Source organism: Oryctolagus cuniculus, chromosome 10 (genome assembly GCF_964237555.1).
Source record: "Oryctolagus cuniculus chromosome 10, mOryCun1.1, whole genome shotgun sequence".
NCBI lineage: Eukaryota > Metazoa > Chordata > Mammalia > Lagomorpha > Leporidae > Oryctolagus > Oryctolagus cuniculus.
Genome location: NC_091441.1, coordinates 75,938,597 through 75,957,317, shown reverse-complemented (window position 1 = coordinate 75,957,317; position 18,721 = coordinate 75,938,597). Strand labels below are relative to the sequence as shown.

Sequence of the window (18,721 nt, the reverse complement as noted above, 5' to 3'; positions counted from 1 at the left end):
CTGCCTTTTCTTCTTGGGGTGAGATTATAGCAACAGTTATTTGTAACAGCTTGAGTTGAGCGCGGCCTAGGGAACAGCCTTTGCACTAAAGCTTTGTTGTGTATTATCTCATTTAATCCCCCACAACAACCCTAAGAAAGAGGTATTAGAATCCTACAATCTGTAAACACATGGTTTCTTTACTTTCATTTCAATCCCCAGACCTCCATCCAGAAACTGAGCTTCACGCAGCAGGGCTCGCTTCTGCTGGTTCACCAGCATGTGGCTAGTACTTCACTAAACGCTGAGCCAATCGTGCAAAGTTGATGAATCACTGTTGGATCCCTGAAGGCACCGGGGTTGCAGAGAGGAGGCAAGTGGAGCCTGATGAGCTTGGATAACCTGCCCCAGATCTCAGGGGACCCAGCAGTGCTTTGACAATCTATCTACTCCAGGTAAGAGTTAAGAACTTTACTTGCTGACTCCAAAAGGACTGATCAGGATGGTTGTAATCAGGGGAAATCAGACCTTTAGGAAGTGAAAACGTGGTCCTCTCCACCTTGGGGAAAGTGATAGTAGTGTGGGCCATCCATGAAATTCCTGTAGCCAGTGTCCCTCCTGGAGGCAGGGCTGCACAACTGTGGACAAGGTCACCTTACTGATGATGTCTGCGGAGCCTCTATGGATGATGCCCTAGGCTGCCCTCGTAAAATCCACAGATGGGGCAACTTCAGCAATGGGAATTCATCTTCCCACAGTCCTGGAGGTCAGGAGGCATCCAAGCTCAGATGTCAGCAGTGCTGCTGTCTTCTGAGGCTGCCTCCCGGTGCGTGGATGGCCGCCTTCCTGCCGTGTCCTCACATGGTCTTCCCTTTGTGCTCAGTCATCCTGGTGTTCTCCACGTGTCCAACTCTCTTGTTTTCATGAAGGCAGCAGCCAGATTGGATCTGAGTCCCCTCATATGGATCCATGTGGCCTTTTTTTTTAAAAAAAAAATTATTTATTTGAAAGGCAGAATTACCAAGGGGCAGAGGCAGAGAGAGAGAGAGAGAGAGGTCTTCCATCTGCTGGTTCACTCCCCAGATGGCCACAACGGCCGGAGCTCCGCCGATCCAAAGCCAGGAGCCAGGAGCAGCTTCCTGGTCTCCCACGTGGGTGCGGGGGCCCAAGGACTTGGGCCATCTTCTACTGCTTTCCCAGACCATAGCAGAGAGCTGGATGGGAAGTGGAGCAGCCGGGATTCCAACTGGCGTCCATATGGGATGCTGGTACTGCAGGCAGTGGCTTTACCTGCTACGCAACAGCACTGGCCTCTCCCTTTGGTCTTCATGGCCTCTTGAAAGACTTTGTCTCCAAATATATATCACAAACACAGTCACACTCTGCACTGGAGAGCGATAGAACTCTGACATGGATTTTGTGGGACGCAACCCAGCTCATTACCATTGGGTGTCCCTATTCCAGTTTAGGAGTTGGAGCCAACTGTGCTTTATTCTTTCTTTGCATCAAAATTGGAAAACATCAGGGTTCTTACTGGAAGACTGTACAAGCTGTTTTTGCAAGGAGAACCCTAGTTTCCTTGACATTTGTTCTTTCTATGAAATTGTTCTTTCTATGAAACCATGATAAACCCTGCCCTGTGGGTCTGCAGCCAAGACCATTGTCCCCAGGCCCATCTTTCCACACAATGATTGGGGTAGGTGTGGCAGCAAGGTCTCTTTAACCAAGGCTCCAAGCTACTGTGACTGAGTGACCACCTTACTTGGGGTCAGGGGTCATTGGAATTGGATGGGCCAAGAAGACACCGCCCCCGGCTTCAGAACAGAAGCAATCAATTTGTTTTTTTTTTTTTTTTTTTTTTTTTTGACAGGCAGAGTGGACAGTGGGAGAGAGAGACAGAGAGAGAAAGGTCTTCCTTTGCCGTTGGTTTACCCTCCAATGGCCGCCGCGGCTGGTGCACCGCACTGATCCGATGGCAGGAGCCAGGTACTTCTCCTGGTCTCCCATGGGGTGCAGGGCCCAAGGACTTGGGCCATCCTCCACTGCACTCCCTGGCCACAGCAGAGAGCTGGCCTGGAAGAGGGGCAACCGGGACAGAATCCAGCTCCCCGACCGGGATTAGAACCCGGTGTGCCGGTGCCGCAAGGTGGAGGATTAGCCTAGTGAGCTGCGGCGCCGGCCAAGCAATCAATTTGGAAATCAGCAGCAGGTCCTTTTCTCCAGGCCCCTTCCAGCTCTCCTGCTTGAATACATTGAGCTCCCTCTGAATGCTTTCTCTGGAGCAGACACAGTGCTAAGTCATGGTCTTACAACGTGGTCACCGACGACATTCTGGACTAGATCATTCTGTGTTGTGGTCAGCCATCTGAAGCATTGAAGGGTGTTTAGTAGTAGCACGTAGGACCTCTATCCCTATGAGAGGCTGGAAACGCCTTCTTCCAGCTGGGACAACTGAAAATGCCTCAAGACAGTGCCAAATATCCCCCTAGGATCCTGTGGGCTTGTCCTGCGAGGCCCAAACTGTTGGGATGGATGGTAGGGCAATGGCATTCTTTGTTAAGAAGCACTGGAGACAGTTTCAATTAACGATCAGGCAGAAGCTTTTATAGGACAGGCAAAGGAGCGTAGCTAGTTCAGGGTAGCAACACTAATTCTATAGGATAAAGCTGATACTGGTGCCTCTACGCTTCTCCAATCAGCTTGAAGGTCACATAGCCTACGTAGCCTTCCAGGTGGTCTTATGGGTCTGGGCCACACCTGGGAGCTGTTACCTAGTTGACAATTACAAGGCCCTTCAGCAGGAAGTGGGGGTGGGGGAAACGTGTCTGGGGCTCCTGCCACCTGCCAGCAGTCAGGTCATGGATGGGTGTTAGTGCGCTGAGCCCCCGCCCCCCCCCATGACCAGGGTGTTTCCCAGGAGGCATGGTGTGCCATGCCCTCTTAACTTCCTGCATGGGCTAGGCAGGTCTCCCAGCCAGGCACAGGATTACCCACAGGATCCAAATCGCCCAGGCAGAAGGGGCAGTGGAGAGTGACATGCATCATAGCATCCAATCCTCCTCGGCCTCTTAGCCAGTATCCTCCAGCTGCAGAGCTGCAGCCCGAGGCGTAGGGAAGTAAAAGTATGCATCTAATATCTCCACCCTAGACTGCAGCAGGGCTGCAATGTGTCCCAGAGCTGGAGTGTTCCACTGCCCCATCTTCCATCTCCCTGAGAAGCACAGGGGGTCTAACCAGAAACCTCTGTTGCTTACCTGAACTGGGCGGTTTCTACCACAGGCTTCTAAACGGTTCCTTTGCTTGTTTCTTCAATCGCACCGCGGGTGTTTTTGGAGCTCATACTAAGTGCCAGGTATCTGTTTAGGGGGCTGGGTGGGAAGCTACAGGGACCGCAGCCATGCCAACCCTTGCCTGGTGGATTGGATGGACACACGGGAGCATCTCATGTCTTGAGCCCTCAGGATACAGGAAAGGACAGTGTGGCCACAGCATCGCAGACTTGAAGGGTTACTTTGACACCTGGCTTTCTTTCTTGTTATTTCTTCAGATGTTTGTTTTTCTCCCAATCCTGATCTCAGCCTAATAAGTGCTTTACTGCAGTCAAACTTTGAATTCAGGGGAATGGCAATTCAGATACTAAGATGCTCTCCGCGGCCTTCATACAGACTGAAATAAGGTTCAGGATGGGAAAACTTATGTATTTTTAACGCAATGTTGCAAAATAGCCGCTCAGCATTTTTTCAGTTCCAATCAGTTAAATTTTCTCTCCTCTCCTGGGTAAACGATGAGGTTTTCATGTTCTTGCGAGTCATTTAATAATAAAGGCTTCCGTCTAACCCATTTCACCTCCCTCCTAATGGGCTACACTTGATGTTTTGATTTTTTTTTCAAAAAAGAGAATTTTGTTTCATTTTAGGTCCAATGTGAATTCTTCCCATAAGAGCACACACGTAAGTTTCTAACACTTATGGAAGCCTTTTGATAAATGGTGCTATAAGCACAGGTAATTTTCTACAGCTTGTTTGTGGGCTTTTGAAATTTACAAGGTTTCTCTTTAATACAATTGTCTACGCCAGCCAACAGGCAGTTTTATAGTCTCTCTGTATTTATCATTAGGATAAAAAAATACCCTCACCTTAGATTCTTTATTCTCAGAGGGACATAAATAATTCCAAATAACCAGCAATATCTGGGCCACTATTTGATTAGATCACTCTGGGGGAAATAGCTCCTAGTTTGCCAACCGTTAAATGGCTTTCTGTCTGGCACATTTCTTTGAGTTTTGAAAGGCCTGGGAAAATTCTAAAATGTGTGATGTGAGTCTGACTAATGTATACAAAAACATCAAAATGCAGTTTTAACACAATCTTTTTTTTTTTAGATTTATTTATTTATTTGAGAGGCAGATTTACAGAGAGAGAGGTCTTCCATCTGCTGGTTCATTCCCCAAAAAGCCGCAATGGCCGGAGCCAGACCGATTGGAAGCCAGGAGCCAGGAGCGTCTTCTGGGTCTCCCACATGGATGCAGGGAGCACTTGGGACATCTTCTACTGCCTTCCCAGGCCAAAGCAGAGAGCTGGATCAGAAGTGGAGCAGCCGAGACTCAAACCAGTGCCCATATGGGATGCTTGTGCTGCAGGTGGAGGCTTTACCAGCTATGCCACAGCGCCGGCTCCTTAATAGTTATTTTTAGAATAGATTTTGACTCCTACTGTAGTTACATCTAACTTTTCCCAGTGTGTTATAAAATAGAAAATAATAAATATGTGTGTAGCAGGAGACATATTATATATGGATACTTTAGTATGGCTGTAGATAACTGGTGTTAAAAAGTAAGCTGGGGCCAGTGCTGTGGCACAGTGGGTAAAGTTGCCATCTGCAGTGCTTACACCCCATATGGGTGCCGTGCCTTCTGGCCATGAGCTCTCTCCTGCAGTGCTCTCAGAATGTCCTGGGGATACCTGGGGACATCTCAGGACAGGGAGGGGTGAGGCAGGACCGCAGGCCCATACCTTTCACTGTCCTGTGTTCTCTCCTACCCTAGATATTTCTTATAGAAGAATGAAGCCTCTAGTCCATAGTCCTTGGGGGCCAGTGGGGTGCCTGCCCACTGTTTCTGTCACTTCCTCCTCTCTGGATGTAGCCCTGAGGGTGGGGGAGGGGGAAACGGGCCAGGGGTCCAGTCTGCTCCCTATGACCCTGCATATCCTTGCTTTGAGGTCTCTGTCACCTGGGGGAAATGGCCTTGTCCTTTTCCCGTAAGCTTCCTGGCTTGGTCTCAGTAGTGAAAGGGCTTGGTCATGGCAAAGGAAAATATCCGAAAAATGTTCTTTGGACTTAAGAGAAGCAGGTTCATTTCCTAGGTCAGAAACAACATTGCATTGTTGTGTGTGTGTGTTTTATTAGCAATGTCACAAAAAATCAATGGTCAGGAGCATCACATTAACAAGAATCCTAATTAGGGTGTTTTTTTTTTTTAACAACATTATCAATATACGACAAGATAAGAAGGTGCACTATTTTAAGAACAATGCAGTTATTGAATTTTTTTTAAAGTGTGCATTTGGCCAGTCAAGGTGCCTCTTGGGATTATCCTATTCCATAGTTGTGTGTCTGGGTTTGAGTCTCACCTTTGAAGGCAAAAGATCATGCCTCAAGATGCTGTGTTGTAGGAATGTGTTTCCCATTTTTTTATTTTTTAAAAATTTATTTATTTATTTGAAAGAGTTACACAGAGAGAGAAGAGGCAGAGAGAGAGAGAGAGAGAGAGAGAGAGAGAGGTCTTCCATCCATTGGTTCACTCCCCATTTAGCCGCAATGGCCAGAGCTGCGCTGATCCGAAGCCAGGAGCCAGCAGCTTTTTCCAGGTCTCCATGTGGGTGCAGGGCCCAAAGGCTTGGGCCGTCCTCTATTGCTTTCCCAGGTCATAGCAGAGAGCTGGATGGGAAGTGGAGCAGCCAGGTCTCGAACTGGCGCCCATATGGGATGCCGGCACTGCAGGTGGTGGCTTTACCCGCTATGCCATAGCGCAGGACCGGATGTGTTTCCCATTTTTATTCCAAGTCCTTGGCCCTGTGTGGGATGGTAATTAATAATGCAGAGGCATTATTTAAAGTGGGAGGGTGAATATACACTCAGAGGTGAGGGCATGCACCCCCACCAGGAGAGCATGAGAGAGAGCTGTCCGCAAGGAAAGAGCAGGAGAGAAGGTAAGGGAAGGGACCAAAAGGGAGGACTGGCCTGCTCCCAAGTCTAAGAGTCCCCTTTAGGGGGTGAGAGTGGAGCTCTAATTGGGGTGGAGTTTAGACGGGGTCTAGCGAATGTGAGGTTTTCTGGGAGCTTCATGGTGTCTGCACAAGGGTCCATCAGTGGTGTCTCCTCTTGCCTGGTGTAGGAGATGCAGGTGCATGACAGGAAGTGGGCGTACTGGATTGATATGTAAGGGGGTGGAGCTCAAGTGCAGGGCTGCTAGAAAGATATTGTGGGGAAAATCTTCCAGGTAACGTGTTCCCTACTGCCACTCAGTTGGGTTCCTGCCATGCACGTGGGAGATTTAGATGGAGTTCCAGCCCTGGCTGTTGTAGGCATTTGGGAAACAAACTAGCGGATGGGAGATTCTCTCTCGTTCTCTCTCTCTTTTTTTTTTTTTTTTTTTTTAATTGGACAGGCAGAGTGGACAGTGAGAGAGAGAAAGAGAGAGAAAGGTCTTCCTTTTCTGTTGGTTCATCAACACAGTGGCTGCTGCGGCCGGTGCACCGCGCGGCCAGCATCCCAACTGGGACTAGAACCCCGTGTGCTGGCACCGCAAGGCAGAGGATTAGCCTATTGAGCTGTGGTGCAGGCCAGTAATTCAGCTTTTAAAAGTGCTGTATTTTACTGCTATTGGTGTTTCTAGATCCCCAAATGAATACATTAGTGAATGAAAGAACTGCAGACAGACCTGAAATTAAGAACACGGAAGAATGGACAGTCTCACCACTAGTCTTTTGTTAAAACTTCAGCTGCTCTTTCCCTTTGGCATTTTGATTGTCCTACATTTTTTTTTTTTTTTTTTGACCCTGCTCAGAAGTCAGGTGAAATTTACAAGTGGGCCTTTGGAAGTGCTTGCTGCAGGGAGTTCTCAGCACCTTGCCCTGCCCCCTGGTCCCCCCACCCCATCTGCTCAGAGTCCGCCCCTCCTGCCTCACATCAGCTGCGCCCCCTTACTCAGTGAAACTGGGGGAGATGGTACCCTTTCTAAAGCAATAAACATTTTCTTTGCCTTCTTTCCTTGTGGCTATTCATTGTAAGTTTTTGTGGTGTTGAGAGCAGTAAAAAGGGCAGTAAACTTGTTCCAGCGAATTGTGGGGCTCTGGGCTGTGGCATTTATTTGTTTAGATATTTGTTTATTATTTAAACTAATTTTTTCCCTTTAAAGGTCTAATAAGTCTGCTTTAGAGACTCCGGGTAGCCCCTCCTTTTTTTATAAGGTGGCCAAATATGAATCTAAAGATTAATAAAGTTCTGCTGGGTTCCTGGGGCTGTACAAGGTACTGTGACTTTGGGTCATACTTAGCTCATTTTTTTTCCAGAGAGGAAACTGCCTTACGATTTCATAAGAGCTTTATTGAAGTGTAACTGGAATTTCGAAGCTTTATAATTCATCCACCTAAGAGAAATGGCTGTCTCGGTATTACTGGTGTAATATTTGCTGGGTTTTATTTGTGGCAAATGTTTGCTGTTGGGGGGAAGGCAGGCTGTCACTCCCCTGCCGGGGCTGTTGGAAGGATCCCTCTGGGCCATCTAGGATCCTTTGGGGGACTGGAACTTGTCCAATCTCCCAAGTCTTAGACCACATTTTCAAGCAACCGGAAGGGATATGAGCCTGACTCCCAGCATCTTAGTGTAAGGAGTTAAATGGGTAATAGACAGTCAGGATGGTCCCCTGGTAGAAATTTGGAATTTTGAGGTGCTTACCCCCCCGAAAAGTTATCTTAAGCAGAGCAAAGTATCCTGCTTCCTTATGAATCTCTCCATTATCTTTAGCAAGGTAGCCCGTTCCCTTAGTAATCTCCAGATTTACAGATTTACCATGAAAACAGCAAGGAGGTGGGGATTCCTCCCCCACCCTTCTGGGATTTTTTTTTTATCATAAACAAGCCAGACAGGGTGGATATGATAAATCTGGTCCTTTTTGAGTTTGTTACCACCTCCTCATTGACTGGCAGTTTGGTCTCCAAGATTGTACTTTTTTTTCTTTTTAAGATTTATTTATTTATTTGAAAGAGTTACACAGAGAGAGGAGAGGCAGAGAGAGAGAGAGAGAGAGAGGTCTTCCATCGATGGTTCACTCCCCAATTGGCTGCAACAGCCAGAGCTGCACCGATCTGAAGCCAGGAGCCAGGAGTTTCCTCTGGGTCTCCCACATGGGTGCAGGGGCCCAAGGACTTGGGCCATCTTCTTCTGCTTTCCCAGGCCATAGCAGAGAGCTGGATTGGAAGTGGAGCAGCCAGGACTAGAACCGGCACCCATATGGGATGCCGGCACTTCAGGCCAGGGTGTTAACCTGCTGCACCACAGCGCAGGCCCTGGAATATATCTTTAAAAATGAAAATCCAAAGTAGAACAATTCTCTGTAAATCACCTTTAGAAGTGTTACTGGAGAAGCAAAGGGTCCTTGTCTTCGCACAAGAAAGAATTCAGGCATGAGACAGAGAGCAGTGGAAAGCAAAATAGCAAGGTGTATTAGGGTAGGGACATCATAAAAACGGATGGGCAGCTCTCCAGACAGAACCTGAGAGAGAGAGTGCCTAGTTCACATTAGGCTGGGTTTTTTTAAGCGGTGGGTCTTGCCTTCCTGCCTTGTCTCTCCCCCTCTCCTCATTCTCCTCTGAACAAAGGACTTGTTGGGTGTAAATATGAAAAATTCCTTTCTGAGTTTTTCCCCCTGAATTTCTCAGACAGGGGAAGCCTGGCTGGGGTTGCCCTCCTAGAGAAAGGATGCTTATCAGGCCAGGTAGAAGGGGCAGGACCCCCTGGAGGGTCATCAGGATCTGGGAGGTATTTGAAGTGCAGATACTAGGCTGCACCTGGAAGTCGGGGTGACTTTGAGATGCGGATGCTGGACCCCGGTAGATGTCAATTTCTTAGCCCCTTCTCATACACACATAGGCTCAATTTCTTACTTCCTACCTAACAGAAGTAACCACTATTCTTTGCTATATAACAGATTTTATGGGTTGTAAATGACTTGGAAAACTGGGAATGGAAGGAGGTTGGCTGGTTTATGCAATGAAGCCAAAGCACAGCAGGTGGTCACTGTACATCAGCGATTCCCAAACCCTGGCCATGTCCTCTGAGAGGGAGATCTCACTAATTTCTGGTGAGATGAGAAAATAAGAATCATGCAGGTCTGTCCTGTTGGTTTCTCTGGTGTTAACAGATGTTAATCTTTTTGCAATGGTAATTGATAAAAATTAATATTGTTTTCTTAAGTCCTTTCTTGAGGTTGTAAATTGGGCTATCATTCAAAGAATCTGCTGTCCCTCTCTAAAGGAGTATCATATGAGGGATCTTCAAAAAATTCAAGAAAAATGCATATTATAAAAAACTTGCACCAAAAGACACCAATCTTGTGACTATGTTTCCATGAACTTTTTGAAGTTCCCTGTCCGTCCTCTTTAGCAGCCTCCCTGGAGCCATCAGGTTTAGCCATGTGACTCACTTTGGCTGTTTCATTGGTCAAATGTGCTGTCTCTTAGCAGAATATTTAAGAGGTGGGATATGTCTCTCTATTACCTTTCTTCTTTCTTCTGTCCATACTACCTATTCTATCTGCCTAGGCTTCAGAGAAAAAAGAGAAAACAGTGGACTGGCATCCAACTCATACTGGGCATGTTGTATGAGGGTGATGTAAAGTTTTTTGTTGCAAGCCACTGAGATTTGGAGTTACTTTTTTTTTAAGATTTATTTTATTTATTTGAAAGTCAGAGTTACACAGATAGGGGAGAGGCAGAGAGAGAGAGAGAGAGAGAGGTCTTCCATCCTCTGGGTCACTCCCTAGATGGCTGCAATGTCCAGAGCTGTGCTGATCCGAAGCCAGGAGCCAGGAGCCAGGAGCCAGGAGCTTCTTCTGGGTTCCTCACATGGATATAGGGGCCTTGGCCATCTGCTGCTGTTTTCCCAGGCCATAGCAGAGAGCTGAATGGGAAGTGGAGCAGCTGGGACTTGAACTGGTGCCCATATGGGATGCTGGCTCTGCAGGCTGCAGCTTTGCCGGCTATGCACCATGCCGGCCCCTGGAGTTGCTTGTTACTGCAGCACAACTTAGCCTACACAAACTGCTACATGACTGCATCAATTTCGGGTAACCTCTAGGGCTTCATAATGTATTTTAAATTTTATAAATAGATGAAGTCCTGGGACTCATTACTTTATGTTTATTTAAGAAAAGAAAGGTAAATAGGAAGCAGTTTTGATTTTATTCTAGTTCCACGCTGTCCAATACAGTGGCCACTTAGCCATGTGATATGCTTTAAGTATAACATACGTACCAGCTTTTGAAGAACATGTAATATCCCAATGTTTATACTGATAGAAGTTGAAAAGAAAATATCTTCAATCTATTAGTTCAAAATCAAATAGAGTAGTAGCATCAATTTCACCTGCTCCCCCTCCTCCCTTTTTAAATGTGGCTACTAAAAATTTTAAGTTACCCACATGGACCACCATGTTGTGCTAGATTTTACTGGGGAGCTCTGCTGTAGGCATTGGAGTCAAACAGACAGTGGTTTCTACCTAAGCCCTGGTGGTGTCTCCCTGCGACCTTGAAGAAGTTGCTTCATGCTTTGCATCCACTCCTGAACTGCAAGGCAGGGGGACATTGTGTGTCTCCTTGGGATATTAGGAGGACTAAGTGAGATAATGAACATAAATTGTGCCACACATAATAAATGCCCTTCTTTTCCTTCAAGGTCATACAGTGATTTTTTTTGAAGCTTCCTTTTGAATTACAATTGGCTCATCTTTTCTGTTGGGGAGCCAAGTTCATTTCATACCCTCCAACAGTCTGTGGGCTTGGGAACCTTGGAGTCACAGGTGAGCTGAACTGGTTAAGCCAGAGATCTGCTCTGAATAACTCGAGAGAGAGCTTTCTCATGCCACCTGTGCACGTGGGCTTCTCTGGAGGGTTGGGATTGCTTGGGGTTGCTGTTCACTCTGACTTCATTGTTCACATCTTTAGAAAATGCAAATGGACTGTGCACTCTAACGGATTACATGGGGATGCTCATCTTAAAATCGTTCATCTTTATTGATTCTGTTGACATAACACATTTGGGGTGCCTGAAAAGCGACTTCCCTGTGGACTACAAATTAATTTGCTTTATGAATCTCCACAAAGATGCCAGGGTTTTCTTTTTTTTTTTTTTAAACTGATGACTGATCCATAGGATAGATTGAGCTATTTGAAAAAAAAAAAAAAAGCCTTATTGTTCAAGGTATTTATATGTGAAGATTTCCCCTACTTTAATTAGACATCCAAATGAGTCTATATACATTAGAAATATCTGGAATCCTTTTGACAGCTCTTTGCATTTGTGTGTGGCAGTTCCTAAAGTCTTGAAGCATCTTTAACATCATACACCTATTGGTTAAAGAACCTCTTTGTTAGTGGATTGTTCGATGCTCTAAGCAGCAGATTATGAGGTTGTAAACTCCATTCTCTGCAACCCAGGTGTCACATAGCATCCTTCTTTGTGGTTTATGTGGTGTCTTCCGGAAAGGGTTTACTGTTATTTCCATCAGCAAGGATGGAGGTTGGATCTGTCCCTCATGGGGAGCGCACAGGAGATCCAGAGATGACACGTGTGACTTTCATTCCCAATGCCACCATGAACCTGAACTCTGATCCATGCAGGGCACAGTGTGGAGCACTCCCCTAAGTTCCTCATCTCCCCCCAGTCCCTGCTCACTCATCTCTTTGCTTGGAACCTCCTTTTCTCCAAAACGCAGCCTGGGATTCTGGGCCTCCTTAGTGACATTCATTGCTTAACTTCAGGTTCAGCTGCAGTGAAGAATGACCACCACCCCCACAAACACACACACATAGCAATGATTTTATCGAAATTGTAGTTTATTTTGTTTCTGTGTAAGCAAAACCCTCAGGTGGGCCGTCCAGACTGCTGGTATGCCCCTTCCTCCAGCCCGTGAAATCTCCAGGGACTCAGTTTCTTCCCATCCTCTTGTTCTGTAATTCTCTACTTCATAGTCCAAAGTGGCTGCTTGAACTCTTGCCATCATGTCTACAAGCCTGTCAGCAGCAAAGCAGCAGGCAGAAGCCTTTTAAGCAGAGTTTCCCGAAGTTGTTCACAACGCTGTGTTCATGCACGATTGGCCAGCACTCCATCACCTAGCGGCATCAAGCTACCTAGGAGACTGGGCCGCACCCTGTTTGCTCTTAGCATCCAGGTGTCTGCTAAAAAATGGAGGTGGAGAGTTTTGTGGGCCTTACTTTATAATACTCCATCAGCCCTGGCTCTCAACAAAACGAGGGATGTGATATAATTTCAATTTTTCAGATAGAAAACGGAAGTTTGCCTTTCTACTAAATTAAGGTCATAATAATAGCAAGTATTACTCTGAGACTTTGCTGTTAATTTTGGTCCCTCATTAACCTAGTGAGTTAGCTCTGGTAGTCCTTAGTCTCACAGCTGAGGAAGTGTTGGATAATTTGCCTGAGGTCACAAGCCACTGAATACAAGGAAGAAGGGCCGGCCAGCATTGTGGTGCAGCAGGTTAAACTACTACTTTTGACACCAGCTTCCAATATCGGAGTGTTGGTTCAAATTTCAGAAGCTTCACTTCCAACCCAGCTCTCTGCTAATGTACCCGGAAAAGCAGTGGAAGATGGCCCAAGTGCTTGGACCCCTCCACCTACCATGGGAGACCCTGATGGCGTTCCAAGGCTCCTCACTTTGGCCTGGCCCATCCCCAGCTGTTGGGGCCTTTTGGGGAGTGAATCAACAGATGGTAGTTCTCTCTTGCTCTCTCTGTCTCTCCCTCTCTCTGTGTGTCACTCTGCTTTTCAAATAAATAGAATAAACCTTTATCATTTTTTTAAAAGATACAAGCAAGAACTGGTGGTGGAACCCAGCCACAAGATCACAGCTCTAAATGCCTGCACTGGAAATTCCCCAGCTCTTTTGACTTCCTTTGGTTTTCTGCTGCAGCTGAAACAGGTTGCCACAGGTTCCAGGCCTGGCACCACCCTTGTTCTACCAACCCTAAGTGCTGTGGGTCTAACTGACTTTCCTACAACTCTGAAATCTCCAGGCCTGTAATCCAGGAAAACCTCCTTAATTGTAAGATTAGTTGATTGGGAAACTTAACTCTGCCCACAAAATCCTTTAACCATGGGATGTACCATGTTCATAGGTTCAAGGGATGAGGGCATGGACATTTTTGGGGAGGGATGACCATTATTCAGCCAACTGGGAAGCCCAGAGAGAGATGTATATTTTACATTGCAACCCGGTCCACGCATGAAATACAGAGAGCTGAAATGAGTTTCACCGAGGAATACTTACTTATTCTATTCTATTTTATTACTTCATTTTTAAGAAATGGTGGTCGTGACCCAGCAAATTGATTTCATGACCTATAGCTTGGAAGAAACATGGCAAAATGTTCTCCATCCCCATTGCTATTACCTCAATCTGGCCATTTTCCTCTCTCTTCTAGCTTGTTATGGGGGTAGAAGCCTCTGAAGTGCTGGCCATGCTTCTCAACTGTCCATCTTCCAGGACCTGTTGAAGAGAACCCATCGACCTCTGCACCAGGATCCACCGTGGTCACCCAGCTAAGAGCCCTGCTGGGCATTTCAGAGTGTCCCTGAGTGAGCTACCTTGGTTTACATAGCCAAGGCCATGGGAAAGACATCAACTGCAGAGTTGGCAGGTGGGTTACTTTGATCTACTGGTGATGCCTGAGACTCTGGGTGCCCTATGTCACAAAGACAGGCAGAGGGCACCGGTAATCTATTAGAGATGTCTGCTATAGACACAGGAGGGGAGGGAGACAACACAGTGGCCAGGTGCTTGCCACCTCTGGGGAGTCTGTATGCTGACAAAGCTGCTCTTCTAATTAGCAGAAGGACATCCTGAGAGGATGCAACCAAAATAGAAGAGGAGGACAATTTAGCAGGAACGGGTCTGAGTTTTGTTGAGACAATGTGATAAATAAGACACAATAACGTGTAGGAGGCTGGAGAAAAAAAATAATCCTTTTTGTCTTTTAGGAGTTTAGAAGTGGGAAGAATACAGATCACTTCTTTGGGCTAAAAGAATTCTTAGCTCACTGAAGCCTATTGTTGCTTCTGCAACCATTCTTAGAATCATCCAATTGACCTTTATCATCATGAGGAGGTCTTTGTGTTTTCCTGGTTGTTCTTGCTTTATCAGATCAGAGGTCAGAAGCTCAAATGCTCACACAGGGAAGACATTTGGTAATAATGGCCTTTGAGTGAGACTGTCTGGGTTCAAATCCCAGCTCTGCCACTTAGAAGTAGCTTGTTGCTATGCAAGGTGCTTAGCCTCATGGGGCCCACATTTGTCTTGGTATGCCATGACATCTGTGGGTGCCAGGACACTGGGGGCATTGTTATTGATGGTCTGTGGGCCATTTCTCCTCCCAGGAGCCAGGAGCTTCATCTGGGTCTTCCCACAAGGGTTTAGGAGCCCAAGCACTTGGGCCATCTTCTACTGCTTTCCCAGGAGCATTAGCAGGGTGCTGGAGCTCAAGTGGAGCAACTAGGACTTGAACCAGTGCCCATATAGGATGAAGCTACAGGTGGCAGCTTAACCTGCTGTGTCACAATGCCAATCCCGGCTCTGTCCTTTATGTCCTTGCTTCTAAGCATTTTGTTGTATCCTGACATGTTGAATTTTTGTTTGGTTATGAGTTTTTATCTGTCTACTTAGAATTAAAACACTGGGGTAAGCATTGTAGTGCACAGAGTTAAGTTGCTGCCTGGGGTACCAGCATCCTTCACCCAAGTGTAGGTTCAAGTTTTGGCTTCTCTGTTTACAAACCAGGTTCCTGCTAATGTGTGTGGGAGGCGGCACGTGATGACTCAAGTGCTTGGGCCTTTTTGCCCACACAGGAGACCTCGATGGACTTCTGGGCCCCTGGTTTTGGCTTGGCCCATCCCTGGCTATTGCAGGTATTTAGGGAGTGAACTAGCAAGTGGAAGATCTCTCTCTTGCCGTCACTCTGGCTTTCAAATAAATGAAAACAGATAAATACACGTTTTTTTTAAAAAAAGAATTATAGCTCTGTTAGAGGAAAGACTTGGTTGATTTTCTTCATGGTTGTATCCACTGTGTCTGGAACTTTGTCTAGCACACAGTAGGCCCTCAACATTTACTGATTAGATGGATAAAATAGAACTCACCAACTGGATCTCACTGAAGACCTCACGTTGGGCTCCAGTACATACAAACTGAACTTGATTGGACAAGGTCTCTGCCACCTTGGAATTTTAGTGGCTGATTAAGGGACACACAGACAAACATGATTTCCCAAGCATGTGGAGAATATTATATATAAAAAAGAAACCAGAGGGGGTTCTGGGGATATTGCAGGGTTCCCATCAGATCTAGGGCTTTCCACCCTGAGAAGGATCAGTAGGATTTGAACTGGATTGAAGGTGGGAAGGCTTTCTTGACCCCCCCTCCCCCAAATTAGCAATATCCTGGGGATGGTTCTATGAATTGTGACAGGTACACTAGCCAGGATTTGGGGGCAACAACTTGGTTGAAAGAGGAGTGAAATAGGATTTGCAACAGTTTATACTTGGATATTATTTTTATCTAAAAATGACATATTTATTTAAGTATTAGAGAGAGAGAGAGAGAAACCACAACAGTCTGGGCTGGGCTGGGCTGGGCCAGGCTGAAGACAGGAGCCATGGGCAGCAGGGGCCCCAGAACTTGGTTTTAACCTGCCGTCTTCTCAGGTGCATCAGCAGGCAGCCGAATCAGAAGCGATGTAAACAGGACTCCGGATGGCACTTCCATGTGGGATGATGGCATTGTAGGTGGTGGCTTAGCCCACTGTGCCACCACACTGGTTCCTATTTTTAATTTTTGTGGGACCTAGGGATCTGAAGAAGACTAATGAAAGGCCAGAGTTACCATCAACCACCTGCTAAAGCCAAGGCCATGGACACTTCTCAGGGAGGCTGTCACAAGAGGTGCTGGAGGGTGGTGTCTGAGACTATGCCAAATAAGGCATTTTGGCCTCCTCCTTGTCCACTCTGTCTGGGATCACTTACTGCGAGGGAAGCTGGCCACCAGGTTGTGGCAACACACAAGCAGCCCGTGTGGAGGCCCACGAAAGGAGGAACGCAGGCCTCCTGCTGGTATCCGGAACCATGTGAGTGAACTATCCCAGGAAGACGCCTCCTGCCCTAGTCCAGCCACAGCCCAGGCCGTCACCTTGAAAGAAACTTCATTTGTGAGTCCCTGAGCCAGAACCACCAGCTAGCATGGTCTCAGATTTCTGAAGAACAGAAACTACAACATGGGACCGGCGCTGTGGTGTAGTAGGTTAATCCTCTGCCTGCAGTGTTGGTGGAATCCCATGTGGACACTGGTTTGAGACTCGGCAGCTCCACTGCCAATCCAGCTCCCTGCTCATGTGCCTGGGAAAGCTACAGAGGAGGGTCCAAGTGCTTGGGCTCCTGCACCCACGTGGGAGACCTGGAAGAAGCTCCTGGCTTCAGATGGGCCCAGCTACAGCCATTGTGGCTATTTGGGGAGTGAAGTAACAGAAGACCTCTCTCCTCTCTCGGTGTAACTCTTAAAAAAAAAAAAAAAGAAAGAAAGAAAGAAAGAAAGAAAGAAAGAAAGAAAGAAAGAAAGAAAGAAATCTGCAAGGCAATCGATGTTTGTTTTCAGCTGCTAAATTTGAGGGTAATTTGACATTCAGAAAAAGATAACTAATCCAAAATTTCCCTCCTATTGCCAATATTCCTCTCTTATCCCAGCTTCCAGTTGGGATGTTATAGATTCACTCCAGGGAATAGATAAAGACATTGAGAAAAGATCTCCGTAGCCATTTTGTGCAAGTGATGTTGGTCTCATTTGCGTCTTTTTATTGCCCCAAGTTTGTGCCCTTGGGTGAGCCCTTACTTTGTACTGGGCTTCTCACATGAGCTGCTGGATACATGACCTTATTTCTTCTTTTTTAATTAATTTATTTCTTAAAAGGCTTTATTTTATTTATTTGAAACAGTTACAGAGAGAGGTAGAGACAGAGACACAGAGAGGTCTTCAATCCGTAAATTTGTTCACTCCCCAAATGGCTACAACGGCCAGAGCTGAGCTGATCCAAAGCCAGGAGCCAGGAGCTTCTTCTGGGTCTCCCACACAGGTGCAGGGGCTCAAGAACTTGGGCCATCTTCAACTGCTTTCCCAGGCCATTAGCAGGGAGCTGGATGGGAAGTGGAGCAGCTGGGACTCAAACTGGTGCCCAGATGCAATGCCGGTGCTGCAGGCCGGGACTTTAACCTGCTGCGCCACAGCACCAGCCCCACATGACCTCATTTCATCCTTTCTCCATGCCCTTGAAGTTGCTACTATTATTTCTACTAGTTTTAAATGAGAAAACAGGCCCAGAGAGAGTAAGGCCCTGAGAAAGATCACACAGCTCTTCAGAGGCAAAGCTGCTGTCTCACTCCTTGTACTTTTACCTCCACTCAGGGAAACCATCTGGAGTTTGGGGTTAGAGGCAGGCATGGGAGAGGTGAGAGTGACATGAGTGTCCTCCATGGTTTTCCAAACTTGAGTGTGCATGCAGATCACCCTGGGGAGATACTGCGTTTCAAATGAGCATCCACGCCACGCTGCCGTGGCTGACACAAAGCACACACTTTGGTTAGCACTGGGGTAGGAGACTCAAGGTGTGAGATAAAACTTCTAAGGGGAGTCTCTGGCTCCAACTCCTCCCTTGTTAGAAAGCTCTGGAGATCAGATTCTTTGAGCTGTAAGTGCTGACAAAGCTGTAAAAGGAGTGGCGCTTGGGAGTTGCGTCTCATTTGGGAAGCAGTTAAGCCACTGAATTTGGTTCAATCATCTGGGGGAAATGCAGACAGAAAGAAGGCACACGGGCCCGTCTGCAGCGTGGTAGTTCAAGCTGCCAGGGCTCTGGATGCTGGGCTTTTGCTGATACTACGCGATGGATTTATACGTGGAATAAATATTCTTAAATCTTTATAAGGTGCCTAAAATATTTATGGGTTGTTTTAGTCTGGTTTGCATGCCATATTGTGCTCTTACATTAAGCATTTTTACACCATCAAGCTTTCCCATTAATCATTCCAGCCTGTTCCCAGCTATCTTAACCGAGGGAGATCTATTACACTCGGCGACCAGAGCCAAATGATCTAATTTCTCCTTTGGCTGTTTCACCGAATGCTTCATAAACCTATGGCTATTATTGTATTAGGAAGACACATTGTGGTTCTCCAGTGTCCTGGTGACATGTTTACGTTTCCTTTTCTTATGAGAAATCGTGTTGAAAACGGAATATTATTTCGCAGAAGATGTTTTCTAACAATGTTGGCCTGATGGAATTAGAAAAAGAGGGGAACATCAGGTCTCCGAAAAATGCTGAATTGGTTGAATCAATGTCACGAGCAGATGAAAACCATCTTGCTCCTGCCTTCGTTGTACATGGGATGATTTCAAGGAGGGTTGTTTTG

At 46.5% G+C, this 18,721-nt stretch overlaps 1 long non-coding RNA gene across 3 annotated transcripts in view; it reads left to right on the top strand.

Moving 5' to 3' along the window:
• The window catches only part of LOC127492315 (uncharacterized), a 199,228-nt gene that overhangs the window by 111,958 nt on the left and 68,549 nt on the right, over positions 1 to 18,721 (top strand). For all 3 annotated transcript variants that reach the window (XR_007921533.2, XR_011379476.1, XR_011379475.1), the window contains 2 exons: positions 202 to 434; positions 13,699 to 13,914. This is a non-coding gene — a long non-coding RNA (uncharacterized lncRNA). The remainder of the gene's footprint in view (positions 1 to 201; positions 435 to 13,698; positions 13,915 to 18,721) is intronic.